The 15,567-nt window shown below is 33.8% G+C and overlaps 2 protein-coding genes across 13 annotated transcripts in view; one reads left to right on the top strand and one right to left on the bottom strand.

Annotated features, from left to right (window-relative positions):
* LOC143227318 (transient receptor potential cation channel trpm-like) overlaps positions 1 to 3,082 on the bottom strand; it is an 81,822-nt gene extending 78,740 nt beyond the window's left edge. Inside the window, exon 1 of the mRNA XM_076458774.1 lies at positions 2,953 to 3,082. The gene's annotated coding sequence lies outside the window, so the exon portion shown is untranslated. The remainder of the gene's footprint in view (positions 1 to 2,952) is intronic.
* An 11,860-nt stretch (positions 3,083 to 14,942) lies between these two features.
* LOC143224865 (serine incorporator 5-like) overlaps positions 14,943 to 15,567 on the top strand; it is a 59,494-nt gene continuing 58,869 nt past the window's right edge. For 4 of the 12 annotated variants that reach the window (XM_076453255.1, XM_076453252.1, XM_076453249.1 and 1 more), the window contains exon 1: positions 14,973 to 15,205. The gene's annotated coding sequence lies outside the window, so the exon portion shown is untranslated. Of the gene's footprint in view, positions 15,206 to 15,567 lie in introns of all 12 variants that reach the window. The other 8 variants (XM_076453250.1, XM_076453248.1, XM_076453244.1 and 5 more) reach the window with 5 other exon arrangements.

The following is a 15,567-nucleotide window of genomic DNA, read 5'->3' as shown; positions in this document are numbered from 1 at the left end:
TATATTATCATATCATTACACAAAACTTCTAGTAATAGTGACTTACAAATAATCTAAGTCTAAACTTTAATGTATGATGTTATTCAACAGTCACATGACATCGGATGTACAAGGTTTTCATCGTTAGTCTGTTTATGACAAACTCATGTTTATTTTACTAAATATCAGTGTATGCTCAGCTGCAGTAGCTGGTAATTTATCAGTGACTGATTGTATATGCTACTCAATATGTCCAGTGTTTATGAACTGTCCTATGTTACTCATCTTTAATAAGTTCTCGGGACTACTCTATGTGTCTTTATTAAGCTAGTCAAGAGTATTCCTGATGACTTAGTTGCTATGTTACAGAAAAAGATTGTAACATTGATGTCTGACTTAATTTTTACAATACTGAAATAATAAATTATCAAACATTCAAAGATTTAGTTACTTGTGTAACTATTGTCAACAGTGATGTATTCAAGACGTATGACATAAAAATGTGTTAATTAGTTAAGTCATTTTAATTTCAACATTCCTTCAAAAATATTGCATTTCTAATATGTTCACAGTTGAGAACCACATCACAACATATTTACTCAAATTTATTCATTACTAAAATTTTCAATTTACAAAAACCTGATACTAGTTTGTTAGGATATCACACTTCCTCAAGATAACAAATAAAGTTATAGAAATGTGACAATAATAAATAATTATACATAAAGAAACCATATATTTAAGAAAACTATACTGACTGGAGGATTAACTTGAAATTCTTGGCTCAAACAAACAAAAAATTAGATTGCTTATGGTCGTAAATATTTAAACAACTTGGTGTTCTAGCTGTATCATAATATACAAACAGCCAAGCCCAAAGAAAGGTTAAGATATTAGTATACAGTCATTAAAACCTCAGGATAGCAAAGTTTAAAAAGAAACATTATATTTAGGGAAACAAGGAACATACTGCTACATCTATATTGTTCTCTCCACTAAATTATTAAAATAAAACAACCTTTATCATCCTTTTTTTTTTTTTTATCAAGCTTTCTCCTAAACTCACTGAAATTTGTTGCCTATACAACATAAAAAGGTAACCCACTCCAAAGTCCAATTGACAATGTTAGCGAAATAAAATCTTAGGTGAAGATGACTACTATCCTGCTAAAATTTATATTTGTGCCCCCTAATCCTAATATACTCACTATTAAGTATGAAAAAAGATGACACATCAACACTATTGGTTCCCTTGACAATTTAAGCACGTCAGTAAACCTTTTGTTTCTTAAACAAAAGTGTGTGGACACTTTATAACCAATGTTTTTCCCATATTTATTTACACAGATAACCATAACTATATTTATTTATCTCACAGATAAGAATGGGGCTGTCTCAAAATTACTGTAAATCCACACCTTTTCCACTACACTAACAAATACAGTGGCCACAAGACTTATAACAAACACCAAAAGGTCACATAACTAAAGGACAGAACAATTAACCTACACAGCAGGCAGTTTTATTACCGACCTCATCTCCATGAACAGTAATACAAGATGACCATACAACATAGGACCAGAAACAAATAAACCTAGCTACGTACAAGTGTCAGTACTCCAAACTGGTATAAGTTGTATATCTAGTACATTCATCATATATACTTATGACAGGGAAACAACAGGTGCTTCATCCAAATGTTTTTTTTCATCTTGGTATTCATCAGTACCATGGGCACACCAAAATAAAAATAAAGAAATTAATATGTTCATGAAATACACTGAATATCTACAATAAACGTGTCTGAATAACACAGACTTGGATATTTAGCAACCTTAAAGTGTACACTACAAATATGGTATATTCAAATTTAAAATAAAATATTAAATTTTTTACAATAAATTATACAATGTACTAATGATCATAAGATATAAAGTAAGTTGACTACACATACAAAACAACCAATAGAAGCTTCTGTTACATATACTAAAACAGATGCAAAAAAAGGTATAAAACTAGAGAAATAAAAAAACCTAGATAAATGGCTTTATTGTACATGAGAATGTTTTTTTCTCAAAAATGTGTATTACAAATGGTCATTAATACTTTTAAACTTACTGATGCTATTGTAATGCTGGTAAAGACTCAACTTGTTAATTCTATAAACACAAACCTGGACAATATTAATGACTAGACCAGACAACAAACATAGAAATGTTAGATCCAAAACTGGTAAGTGGAAAGATGGTTTGCATTTAAAATATATTAATTTGAAACTTATTTGCTTTATTTTGTGCAAGGAAACTGACAAATTAAAAAAAACCTTTTAAACAGCATGTTTTAACCAAGAATAGTTTAGGACTTATTTATAGTTTTAGTTTTTATGGACAAGTTATTTTACCTCTACCACAACAGTCTGTAAGGTTTATCTGGGACATTGTAATCTGTAAGACTAACATTGTATGCATGTAAATATATACGGTTGTAACTTCTAATCCCACACAACTGGAAGTATTACTAGTAATCACTATTGTTAGTATTAGCACACACACAAAAGTGCCAGAAATAGTACAAACAATTGGTAGGAGAAATAAACAGTAAAATGGAGCTTATATTACAAGTTACAACACAAAACTTACATGTCACTATAACAGTGGAGGAGGTACACGTCTTACCAAATTCTTACCCTTACGTCAAACCAACTGAATAAAGCCGTATACGTAATTTTGTTATAATATTAAATCGAATCATAACTCATACTCGAATTCATTGGAGCACCACTACAGTCTACGTTACACAGCACTTAACAATAAACTTTAAAAAAAAACAACACGTTTCAATCTTTTTATCATTGAAGATATCAAAATTTAGTAATTAAACGATGTATTTTTAAGTTTTCAATATTATATCTTTTACTCTGAGTTTTATGACTTCTTTTCTTATAATTTTAATTTTCCCAGAAATGTAACCTACCAATTAATAACTCAACACCACTACCTTTCTGCCACGACTAGTAGGCTTAAATACTGTTTACGCTTCTTAACCAAAAACCATGGCACAATCTCAAACCCTAGAAACAGCTTTACTTGCAGGTGGCCAACGGAGTCACTTAAGTATGTGACGTCACATCCAATAATTCAGCTTTGTATATACATATATATATCTTGGTGATGAAAGGTAATATAAAAACTTAGTCGCATTTGATGTACCTTGAAGTAAGTGAACTTCATTTTCGTGCTCTTGCAAAATGATGTCGCCTCAACACAAAATGTTTCAAAAAAGATACAAAACGACAATGATATTATAGATGGAGATTTTAACTGTGTTATTGTAAATCCTGTTTTAGAGCAAATAAACGGTAGTTTAAACAGAAATGAAACTATAAGTTGGCTAAAACGAGTAATCGATAAATTTGATTTATTTTATGTTGGACTCATATTCAGAGTTTAGACCTTGGTATGACATACTGGAGCAATACGGTAATAGAGGTCAGGCTCGACATATTCTACGTCTTCAGCGATATGCTGCTGTCGACGGTAGAAAAAAACTGCATAAGCCCAATTAGCACTAAAGATTTTTATGTTACAGTTCACCATGTGTTAAAATTGGAATTAGAAACATCTAAGACAATAAATCGAGGCCAAGAGCACTGGAAATTCAACGTTTCCACACTCGATAACACAAACACAGTGGAACAAATAGATGAAAAACTAAACATATTTTGTTTGTTTGTAATTAAGCACAAAACTACACGGGTATCAAAACGCGGTTTATAACGTTGTGAGTCTGCGGATATACCGCTGTGCCACTGGAGGGGGGCAACACATTTTGTATTAAAAAACTCGACGCAGCACTTTCAGGGCCAATTACAACGCAAGAATGTTGGGAACTCGTGGGAAGAACTCAATACAATGAAAAACAATAAATCACCACGACCGGATGGTCTGGTCTTCCAGTTGAACTCTACAGAACATTTTAGAACATTGAACCCAATTTCACAGTAATGTTGAACCAGAGCTAAATAAAAATGAACTTCCACCTTCATTTAAGACTGGTTTTATAAATCTACATAACAAAACAAGTGAACCAACCCCATATCTCAAAAACTACATAACTATCACATTAAGTAACATAGACTACAAAAACTTCAAAAGTGCATAAGTAACTGAATAAAAAGAATGACTGAAAATCTAGTAAGCAACACACAAACATTTAGCGTCCCAAACAGAAACTTACAATAAAATAATAGCCTCATTAGGGATACAATCCAAACCCACAGCAGAACTAAGCCGCAAATAAACATAGTAACAATAGAACAGAGTCAACCACGACTTTCTCCTGTACATCCGAGGAAATACAATTTCCCAGCTAGCACAGTGAATTGGATCAAAACAATTTACACAAGTGCTAAAGTTACATTAAAAGTCAATGATAACTTATCCATGGTAATTTCTGTCAGCTCTAGGGGTTGTTCTCTGTTCCTAGTCCTTGTTGTCCTGATTATTGAAATTATCCTTTATCTATAAATTAGCGCCAGGTATTCTCATTCCAGAAAACCGAGTAGAAAAGCAAATGACTATCGTTCGTGCAGATGGTGTCACCCAAACTTTAAGTACAACAAAGTCTATCAAACATAGTTTGGACATAATGAAGTACTGTGACAGTAGAAGCACAAAAAATAAATTGGATTAAACCGTACGTCTTCTGGCTAAACAACAGTAACACATAAAATAACCTTTTTAATCTAACTGAATCCAAGAACCAATTACACTTCCAGGAATGCTGTAAAACCACAACAGAATATAACCAGAATATTTTAGCTCAAAAAGTAAATGAAACAATAGATCAGTAGCAAGAGATCTCTCTCTTCTAGCAAAACATTAAAACTATCAAACATAAAAAATATTAGCAAAACTAGCATATGTAGGGCAAATATACCCTCCACAAATAGTTAAAGTTTGGCAAATAAACACAAAGTTATGTAAGTAGATTTGCGAAGATAAACCAGAATTAATGAGAGTTAAGTATTCAACCTCCTCCCCTGGAAAGGGAGGTTTAGGTATGACAGAACTTGATAAACACGTATTGACTAGAACTGGTGATACTGGATTGGAAAGGGAGGTTTAGGTATGACAGAACTTGATAAACACTATTGACTAGAACTGGTGATACTGGATTGGAAAGGGAGGTTCAGGTATGACAGAACTTGATAAACACGTATTGACTAGAACTGGTGATACTGGATTGGAAAGGGAGGTTTAGGTATGACAGAACTTGATAAACACGTATTGACTAGAACTGGTGATACTGGATTGGAAAGGGAGGTTCAAGTATGACAGAACTTGATAAACACGTATTGACTAGAACTGGTGATACTGGATTGGAAAGGGAGGTTTAAGTATGACAGAACTTGATAAACACGTATTTACTAGAACTGGTGATACTGGATTGCTCATGGTTTGGCCATTTGTTTGTATATAGTTGTGGTTGTTGAACATGAAGTTTGTCTTCATAGTGGTGAATTCTATACAGCATTACATCCACCACTATGTTGATAAACATATGTTTAACAGCAATTTGGAATCATTTTATATGCACGTTATTAAAATCGGAACACCCAGGAAACCTTATCAAAATTTTTACTTTTTCTTGTTCCTGGACAGAAAGTGTTATTTCCTAATTGCTTATGCCTAAAGTAAATGGAAAAGACCTATTTTACTCTTGAACCTTTTCTTTTGTGACCTGGGTAATGAAATTTTCAAATTTACACATTTTCCAAAATATTCCAGGTAGATTCATTGCTGAGTAGCTGATAAAGAATTTTCTCGAACTTACAAGAATTTTTAAGAACTTTCCATAGTAATATATATACAGGGGCTCACCACTCATCACTTCAGTTTCGTTCTAGCTGCCTAAGTGAACACATAGACCTATTTGATTTTATCAGAGATGGCATCAAGCATTCTTCAGACACATTCTGCAATGTATGTGGCAAATTTATTAAGACAAGAGCGAAAACGTACTCTGTGACAACATCTGCTAAAATGTGTGAAGCCTACAAGGCATATTTTAGCATGCCTGTCGGGGATCAAGACAAACCCTGGGCACCTCATTTGACCTGCGAGCACTGCAAAAAACCTCTAGAAGGTAAAACGGATAATTTTTGCTTGCTTGAATAGTAATATTTTATATTATATAAATTGTATACCTTTTGAAATTTAAATATCTTTCAATTAATTTATTTTTAAATGTCCAATAGTATAGAAAAATATCACATATAAAATATTTTACACGAACATCTTACACATTAGTTGTGGATGAAATAGATTTATTCTTCATAATAACAATTTTATTTTGCTCTTTTGCAGGATGGTACAGAGAGGAAAAGAGAGCCATGACGTTCGCTTTTTCAAAAATTTGGCTTGAAGCCACTGACCACTCAAGCAATTGATACTTCTACATGGTGGGTCCTTCCAAACGTTGGGCTGGCAGAAATGCATTTGCTGTCATGTATCCAGACCTTCCATCATCCATCGCCCCATTGCCACACTGCCCTGAGCTCCCTGTACTCACTCCGCCAGAGAGAAAGCAGCCATCCTCAGAAGAGAGCAGCAAATTAGAAGAGGAGGTGCACGTTGAAGATCCAGATTACAATTCAGAGGTGCAGCTGGTGAGAGAAACCCATACTACCCCAACCAAAGAGATCGCAATGACTTGATCAGAAATCTTGGTCTAACAAAGTCGAATTCCGAGCTTTAGACATCTAGACTCAAGGAGTGGGATTTGTTAGATGACAATCTACAAGTCGCAAGTCAGAGGAAGCGTCATCAACAATTTTTAAGCTTCTTCACTCGTCAAGATGGCCTCTGCTTCTGCCACAATGTATCTGGTCTGTGCGAGGCAATTGGAATTGCCTGTAACCCGAATGAGTAGCGCCTCTTCACTGATAGCTCCTTCAAAAGCCTCAAAGCTATGCTGCTCCATAACGGGAATAAGTATCCGTCGCTTCCACTGGCTCATTCGATGCACCTCAAAGAGAAATACAAAAACGTCAAAACCTTGCTAGAAGCTGTGAAGTATGATGAGTATGGCTGGGATGTTATCAGAGACTTCAAAGTAGTGACATTCCTGATGGGTCTCCAAGGAGGCTTTACCAAGTCTCCCTCTTATCTTTGCCTTTGGGACAGCAGGACACTGCAGCGCACTACAACAAATAGCACTGGCCAGAATGAACCAAATTCTTTATGGGTGAGTACAATGTCAAGTGTGAGCCACTAGCAGACCTCCAGAAAGTGTTGTTTCCACCATTGCACATAAAATTGGGTCTTATGAAACAGTTTGTCACAGCTCTTGATAAGTAGTCTGCAGCCTTCAAGTACCTTCAAGACTTCTTCCCTAAGCTGTGTGAGGCAAAGGTCAAAGCTGGTGTCTTCGTTAGACCACAAATAAAGAAGATCCGGGAGTGCAGAGAATTCCCCAAGAAGATCAGCAGGAAGGAAAAGTTCATATCCTTGACTCTCATCTCGATAAATTCAAGGAGAACATGTGAGCATACTCAGAGGAGCAAGGCGAGCACTTCCACCAAGATATATTGGACTTTGAACGCCACTACCAAGGATTGTATAAGGAAAACATGATGGGAGACTATATTTGGGGGTTCATGCATAATTGTTTGTTTGTTTTTTTTAATTTTGCGCAAAGCTACTCGAGGGCTATCTGTGCTAGCCGTCCCTAATTAAGCAGTGTAAGACTAGAAGGAAGGCAGCTAGTCATCATTACCCACCGCCAACCCTTGGTCTACTCTTTTACCAATGAATAGTTGGATTAACGTCACATTATAATGCCCCCACGGCTGAAAAGGAGAGCATTTTTGGTGGGACGGAAATGTGAACCCGCAACCTTCAGATGACAAGTCGCACGCCTTAACCCACCTGGCCATGCCGAGCCATGGTCGAATTTAACGCCTTATTTCTTAGCAAGTAAATGAAAATAAAATTTATAAATGAACAAATTTAAGTACAATATATTTTGTTATACAGCAAGATAGGTAGGACCTTTAACCCAGTTTTTATTTTGTTTACTTTTTTAATTACGTTGTTCATTTGTTTCTGATATAGTAATCATGAAAAGACATCGTTCACGTGGGCATGAGTAAAAAACAAGCAGATGAATCACTTCATTTGGCAGCTGTTACATCCAAAACTGTCCAAGAAGCATAAATTAGAACAGTTTGGTAGTTTACTTGGTTTTGTCGAATAGTCTGTTTTCAGATCATCCAATTCAAAGATCTTTAGATGCAGATATTTAAAAGGATCTGGATTTTGTAGTTGTACAACTCATTCGAGATGAAGGCCAAATGAAAGATAAGGGAATTTATATCCATGATTGGCGTGATCGTTCTGATGATAATCTCAGCATCATGGTATCAGAGCAGAATACTGCAAACTAACAAGTTTTACACATTCAGTTCTTGCTTTCCCACATTCCTTCAACTCAATTGTCAAAGTAGTACAGCTGCATATTGTGAAGTAGTGTCATATAGTGTAGTAGTGTTATATAGTGCAGTAGTGCCATATAGTGCAGTAGTGTCATATAGTGAAGTAGTGTCATATAGTGAAGTAGTGCCATAAAGTGAAGCAGTGTCATATAGTGAAGAAGTGTCATATAATGAAGTAGTGACATATAGTGAAGTAGTGTCATATAGTGGAGTAGTGCCATATAGTGCAGTAGTGTCATATAGTGGAGTAGTGTCATATAGTGAAGTGGTGTCATATAGTGGAGTAGTGTCATATAGTGAAGTAGTGTCATATAGTGAAGTAGTGCCATATAGTGCAGAAGTGTCATATAGTAAAGTAGTGCCATATTGTGAAGTAGTGCCATATAGTGGAGTAGTGTCGTATAGTGAAGTAGTGTCATATAGTGAAGTAGTGCCATATAGTGGAGTAGTGTCATATAGTGAAGTAGTGCCATATAGTGAAGTAATGTCGTATAGTGAAGTAGTGCCATATAGTGGAGTAGTGTCACATAGAGAAGTAGTGCCATATAGTGGAGTAATGTCGTATAGTGAAGTAGTGCCATACAGTGGAGTAGTGTCATATAGTGGAGTAGTGTCATATTGTGAAGTAGTGCCATATAGTGGAGTAGTGTCATATAGTGGAGTAGTGTCACATAGAGAAGTAGTGCCATATAGTGGAGTAATGTCGTATAGTGAAGTAGTGCCATACAGTGGAGTAGTGTCATATAGTGGAGTAGTGTCATATAGTGGAGTAGTGCCATATAGTGAAGTAGTGCCATATAGTGAAGTAGTGCCATATAGTGGAGTAGTGTCATATAGTGAAGTAGTGCCATATAGTGGAGTAGTGTCATATAGTGAAGTAGTGCCATATAGTGAAGTAATGTCGTATAGTGAAGTAGTGCCATATAGTGGAGTAGTGTCACATAGAGAAGTAGTGCCATATAGTGGAGTAATGTCGTATAGTGAAGTAGTGCCATATTGTGAAGTAGTGCCATATAGTGGAGTAGTGTCATATAGTGAAGTAGTGCCATATAGTGGAGTAGTGTCATATAGTGAAGTAGTGCCATATAGTGGAGTAGTGTCATATAGTGAAGTAGTGCCATATAGTGGAGTAGTGTCATATAGTGAAGTAATGTCATATAGTGAAGTAGTGCCATATAGTGGAGTAGTGTCATATAGTGAAGTAGTGCCATACAGTGGAGTAGTGTCATATAGTGAAGTATTGTCATATAGTGGAGTAGTGTCATATAGTGAAGTAGTGTCATATAGTGGAGTAGTGTCGTATAGTGAAGTAGTGCCATATAGTGAAGTAGTGCCATATAGTGGAGTAATGTCATATAGTGAAGTAGTGTCATATAGTGAAGTAGTTCCATATAGTGGAGTAGTGTCATATAGTGAAGAAGTGAAGAATTCTGAACAGCTAGCAAGAGCGTCTGACTACCTTTGCTTGTATAAGAATGGAATCTTATATATTTCGTAGTTTACACTTATCAGATATCATACGTGAGTTTGCAAATAAAACAACCCGAAATGTTTTTATTTCATTTGTACTATTTTCAATGATAATATATATAAACATTGCAACTATAATTTGTTTCATGTTATATCTATTATTTATAAGCGGATAATTATAATAATTTATTTCCTCTTTTATCTGTTATTATATATATTATTATTATTTATATACGGATAATTATAATAATTTGTTTCATGTTATATCTATTATTATCTATATTATTATTATCTATTATTTATAAGCGGGTAATTATAATAATTTGTTTCATGTTATATCTATTACCTATAAGCGGATAATTATAATAATTTATTTCCTCTTTTATCTGTTATTATATATATTATTATTATTTATATACGGATAATTATAATAATTTGTTTCATGTTATATCTATTATTATCTATATTATTATTATCTATTATCTATAAGCGGATAATTATAATAATTTGATTCATGTTATATCTATTATTATCTATATTATTATTATCTATTATCTATAAGCGGATAATTATAATAATTTGTTTTATATTATATCTATTATTATCTATATTATTATTATCTATAATTATATATATTTCACAATATTCTCTTCACGTATGAAGTCTTCAAAATGTTTAGTAAACACGTAGTTAATGTAATCTGGTATAAAATATAATAATATATACACGATTTAGTTGTTTGGTTTACTTCATTACTATATATCTCTTAAAGAGTTGTATAAATATAAGTATGAATATATCATAAGTGTGCCTAAAACTTCTTGCTCCGAGAACCTTTTAACGTACGTGTGGTCCTACTTAACAATATTAGGTTCTTCCTAACTTTTATTCTTTCAAGAGAATCGAGTTCAAAAACCTTAACCTGTTCTCAAATAATGGTATTTCTATTTCATCTGTACTTACACTTATAACTGTGATATCTCGCATACATGACTTTCCATTTATTTTAATTAAAAGCCACCTCCTCTCGGTGGACTCAGCAGATAGCTTGATGTGGCTTTGTTATAAGAAAAACACACACACACAATATTATTAATCCCCTCGGTGGACTCAGCAGATAGCCCGATGTGGCTTTCTTGAAAGAAGAACGCACATACACAATATTATGATCCCCTCGGTGGACTCAGCAGATAGCACGATCGGGCTTTGTTATAAGGAAAACACACAATATTATTATTCCCACGGTAAATTCAGCAGACAGCCTGAAGTGGCTTTGTTAAAATATAAACATACTCACACATAATATAATTCTTCCCCTCGGTCGACTCAGCAGATAGCTCAATGTGGCTTTGTTATAAGGAAAACACACACACATAATATTATTATTCCCCTTGGTGGACTCAGCAGTTAGCGTGATGTGGCTTTGTTATAAGGAAAATACACACACAATATTATTAATCCCCTCGGTGGACTCAGCAGATAGCCCGATGTGGCTTTCTTGAAAGGAGAACGCACATACACAATATTATGATCCCCTCGGTGGACTCAGCAGATAGCACGATCGGGCTTTGTTATAAGGAAAACACACAATATTATTATTCCCACGGTAAATTCAGCAGACAGCCTGAAGTGGCTTTGTTAAAATATAAACATACTCACACATAATATAATTCTTCCCCTCGGTCGACTCAGCAGATAGCTCAATGTGGCTTTGTTATAAGGAAAACACACACACATAATATTATTATTCCCCTTGGTGGACTCAGCAGTTAGCGTGATGTGGCTTTGTTATAAGGAAAATACACACACAATATTATTAATCCCCTCGGTGGACTCAGCAGTTAGCTCGATGTGGCTTTGTTAAAATGTAAACATACTCACACATAATATAATTCTTCCCCTCGGTGGACTCAGCAGATAGCTCAATGTGGCTTTGTTATAAGGAAAACACACACACACAATATTATTAATCCCTTCGGTGGACTCAGCAGTTAGCCCGATGTGGCTTTCTTAAAAGGAAAACACACACACATAACATTATTATACCCCTTGGTGGAGTCAGTAGATAGCCTCATGTGGTTTTGTTATAAGGAAAACACAAACACACACAATATTATTTTTCCCCTTGGTGAAGTCACCAACTTGCCAGAATTGGCTTTGTTATAAGAAAAATCCCACTCTTTATTATTCCCTTCTGCGGACTCAGTAGATAGCCTGATGTGGCTTTGGTATAAGGAAAACACACACGCAATATTATTATTCCCCTCGGTGGACTCAACATATAGCCCGATATTGCTTTGTTATAAGGAAAACACACATAGAAGCCATTTACGATTTGTTAGTTTAACTCACCAAATAATCCAAGACCTTTTATATTGTAAAATGTAGGATCTTCCTCAAAATCAGCTCCACCCAAAAGTTTCATGTTATCAGAAAATATAAATAATCAATGAACTATTACTTCGTACATATAAAATTAAAAAAACATCAAAATTCCTCACCCTGAGTTCTGAGATTCCCCATTCCTTTCATCAATTCAATTGACCGAACTTCATCGATAACAAACCTCGATTTTGTTCTACCTGGCCAAGTTTTCGACTATTTCAGAAGTTATTTATTTAAAAACAGTTATTATTGTTTTAATGTATATATTTCCTAGAGGAGACTTATCATATCGATCATGTTTAGAACTTATTAATTTTCAGCAATATTTAAACTTATTATTACTCTTTTTCGAATTTTGCCTAAAGTTACACGAGGGATATCTGTATTAATAATCCGTAATTTATCACTGTAAAACTAAATAGAAAACAGCTAGTCATCACCACCCATTGCCACCGCTTGAGTTATTCTTTTTCCAACGAGTAGTGAGATTGACCGTAACTTTACAACGCCCTCACGGCTGAAACTGCGAGCATATTTAGTGGGACTAGGATTCAAACCCGCGACCCTCAAATTAAGAATCGAGCGCCCTCACCATTCGTAGAGTAACTAGTTATCGATAAGTTATGAATGAAAAGTTACTGACTGTAATTTCGTGTCCATTCAATGTTGCAGTTCAATGTTATTCAGTGACAGTTATCGAGACTATTCGGTAATTCGATCTGTTAGGTAGGAAATACTGTTAATAATATTTGCTTGTGTCAGTTAAACGTTGGTGACATTAGTATCACAGTTTCGAGTGAAAGTGAGAACTTAGGCCTCCAGCTTCTTCACAAAATGAACTTTTCATGTTGCAGACCTTATAGAATAAATAAACTAATTCGCTATCGTTACGTGAATTAGACTTTTTTACCAAAACATCCCATAGAACCCTCTCATCGATAGAACACAACACAAAAGTATATCAAAGTGACATCATATTAGATATGAAACTTAATTATAGATCTTAAAGGCTGGAGAAACGAATATAAAACTTACGTTCTTGTTTTGATGCTGAATCAGTTAAAAACTAGTGAATTAAAGTGAGGATCCTACATATTAAATCGATAAAGAATAATAAACAGTTCATGAATGTTTACAGTTCTCATACGTGGTGATAGACTAATTTGTTTATTAATGGTTAAACAATAATTACATATATGTTTTTCTTTGTTGTTGTTAAGATATACAACGGGCAATCTGTACTTTGCTCACTGTGGATATCGAAAACTGATTTTAACTGTTATATTGTTCTTTTCTTAGTGCAAAGCTATCTGCACTCTGTTTCCTCTCTGAATCGTACCCATATTTGTTTGCTTTATAAATCCGCAAATTTACCCCTGCTCTGCCAGGAGACTGAAATTATATAAAGTGTGAGTTTTTATTAAAAGATGATTTAATAAAACTTTAGAGGAGGCTACAGTTATTTGTTTAATTAATGTTTTTTTTAACGTGATTCTCAGATTTATTCTAACTATGTTTTTATCTTTGTTTCAGATATGGTGTATTTGATTTCTTTTAGGAGTTTGAGAAGATACGAGGGACTGTTGAGATGATGTTTTAGGCCATTATTCATGTCTTAGCCCTTTAGAAAAATTTACATGAATTTTGAAAGTTACTCCTTCGTTAGGATAGTTTGTTGGATAATATTCCTATTTATATTTTGAAAATATACGACTTAAATAGAGTGGTGTTTTATTTAATAAAGAAGGTACCGGAACGCGAAAACTAACGAATAGCCATATAAGGTTAGATTTGTTCTCAATAATAGCGGTACGGCGTTCCAGTTTTGTCGATTTGTTTATATTTATAGAAGTCGTGGCAATTGTCGCATTGTATTTTTTATATTGGAGAAACAAGCAAAAAAATGGAAACCAAATTTTAAAAAAACACTTTCACACGTTTATGAACACTGCAAATCAAATAAATACAACATAACCATAGAAAACACCCAGATAATAAATAAAGAATCCTATCTCATTTTATAGCTTTTTGCTTTATTAGAAAAACAGATATAATTCATGCCGTTTAGAGTATCTTACATATGTGTTAAAACTTTATTACTTCTACAGGTTCAAGTCAAAACATTCTTTTTTAGATTGACTTCAACTGCAATAGAAATTTTCATTCCGAAACCTCTAATCTTGTAAACACACATATAATAGAAACAATGTTACTATGTTTAAGATTGTACTCCGCTAGTGCAGGGGTAAGTCTACGGATTTACAACGCTAAAATCAGCGGTTCGATTTCCCTCAGTGGACTCAGCAAATAGTCTGAGGTGGCTTTGCTAAATGAAAACACACACGCACATGTTTAAGACTAAAAATTAATAAACCTAATGAATGAAATTAAATAAATAAAAGGAAATGACATCCACAAGCATTTTGCAATTTTTTTAGGAAATATTTGTTTTTGTTTGTCATTAAGCACAAAGCTATATAATAGGGTATCTGTGCTGTGCTTAGCAGGCTACCGAAACCCAATTTTAATATTATAAACCCTCAAATTAACCATTGAATCACAGGGTAATTATTATTATGAAATGTGTATTTATAATTTTTTAAAATTATTAACATGTGTCGCTAGTATCGTTCATTAGATTACCAGCACTAAAGCTGGAGATACAGCTGTTTTGTTTTTTAAAAGGCTTTGGTAATGATTGTTGCAAAACTTGTATATGTTTCTTTTAATATACATTAAAGTGTTTTAAGTTTTAAAATTTATATTAATTTAATCTGAAGTTTGAGTGTTATCGTATTCTGGGTGAAAAAACCCATAGTCGAGCAACTGAAATGTGCAAAGGTTAATCAGTGTTATGTTAAAAATCAAGTAAAGGTAATATAATTTAAGCGTTGAAAGAAAGTTGTTTCCAGCGTAAAGTTATGAAATCATCATTATATTTAACATTTCTCAGTTCTTTAACTTTCATTTTAAGACTTCATTATGGTTAATGTAATTTGTAAAGTGTAAATGTAAACAATTACATGATAACTAAAATTTAAAAGTTAAGCATGATTACATATAACATGAATGTTTAAGTAAAATTACTGAACAAGAAGACTATGTACTATCTGTTTACGTATGATAAAAATTTTATTCTGAAACACAATCATATTTTGTAAGCTGGCTGTAGGACTCTTAGTTTTCTTTCTGTTTGGTGTCTTTTGACTTATTTGGACATATTTTCGATCCCATTT

The sequence above is a fragment of the Tachypleus tridentatus genome, chromosome 9 (genome assembly GCF_004210375.1).
Source record: "Tachypleus tridentatus isolate NWPU-2018 chromosome 9, ASM421037v1, whole genome shotgun sequence".
Taxonomy (NCBI): domain Eukaryota; kingdom Metazoa; phylum Arthropoda; class Merostomata; order Xiphosura; family Limulidae; genus Tachypleus; species Tachypleus tridentatus.
This window is presented reverse-complemented; position numbering and strand designations above follow the sequence as displayed.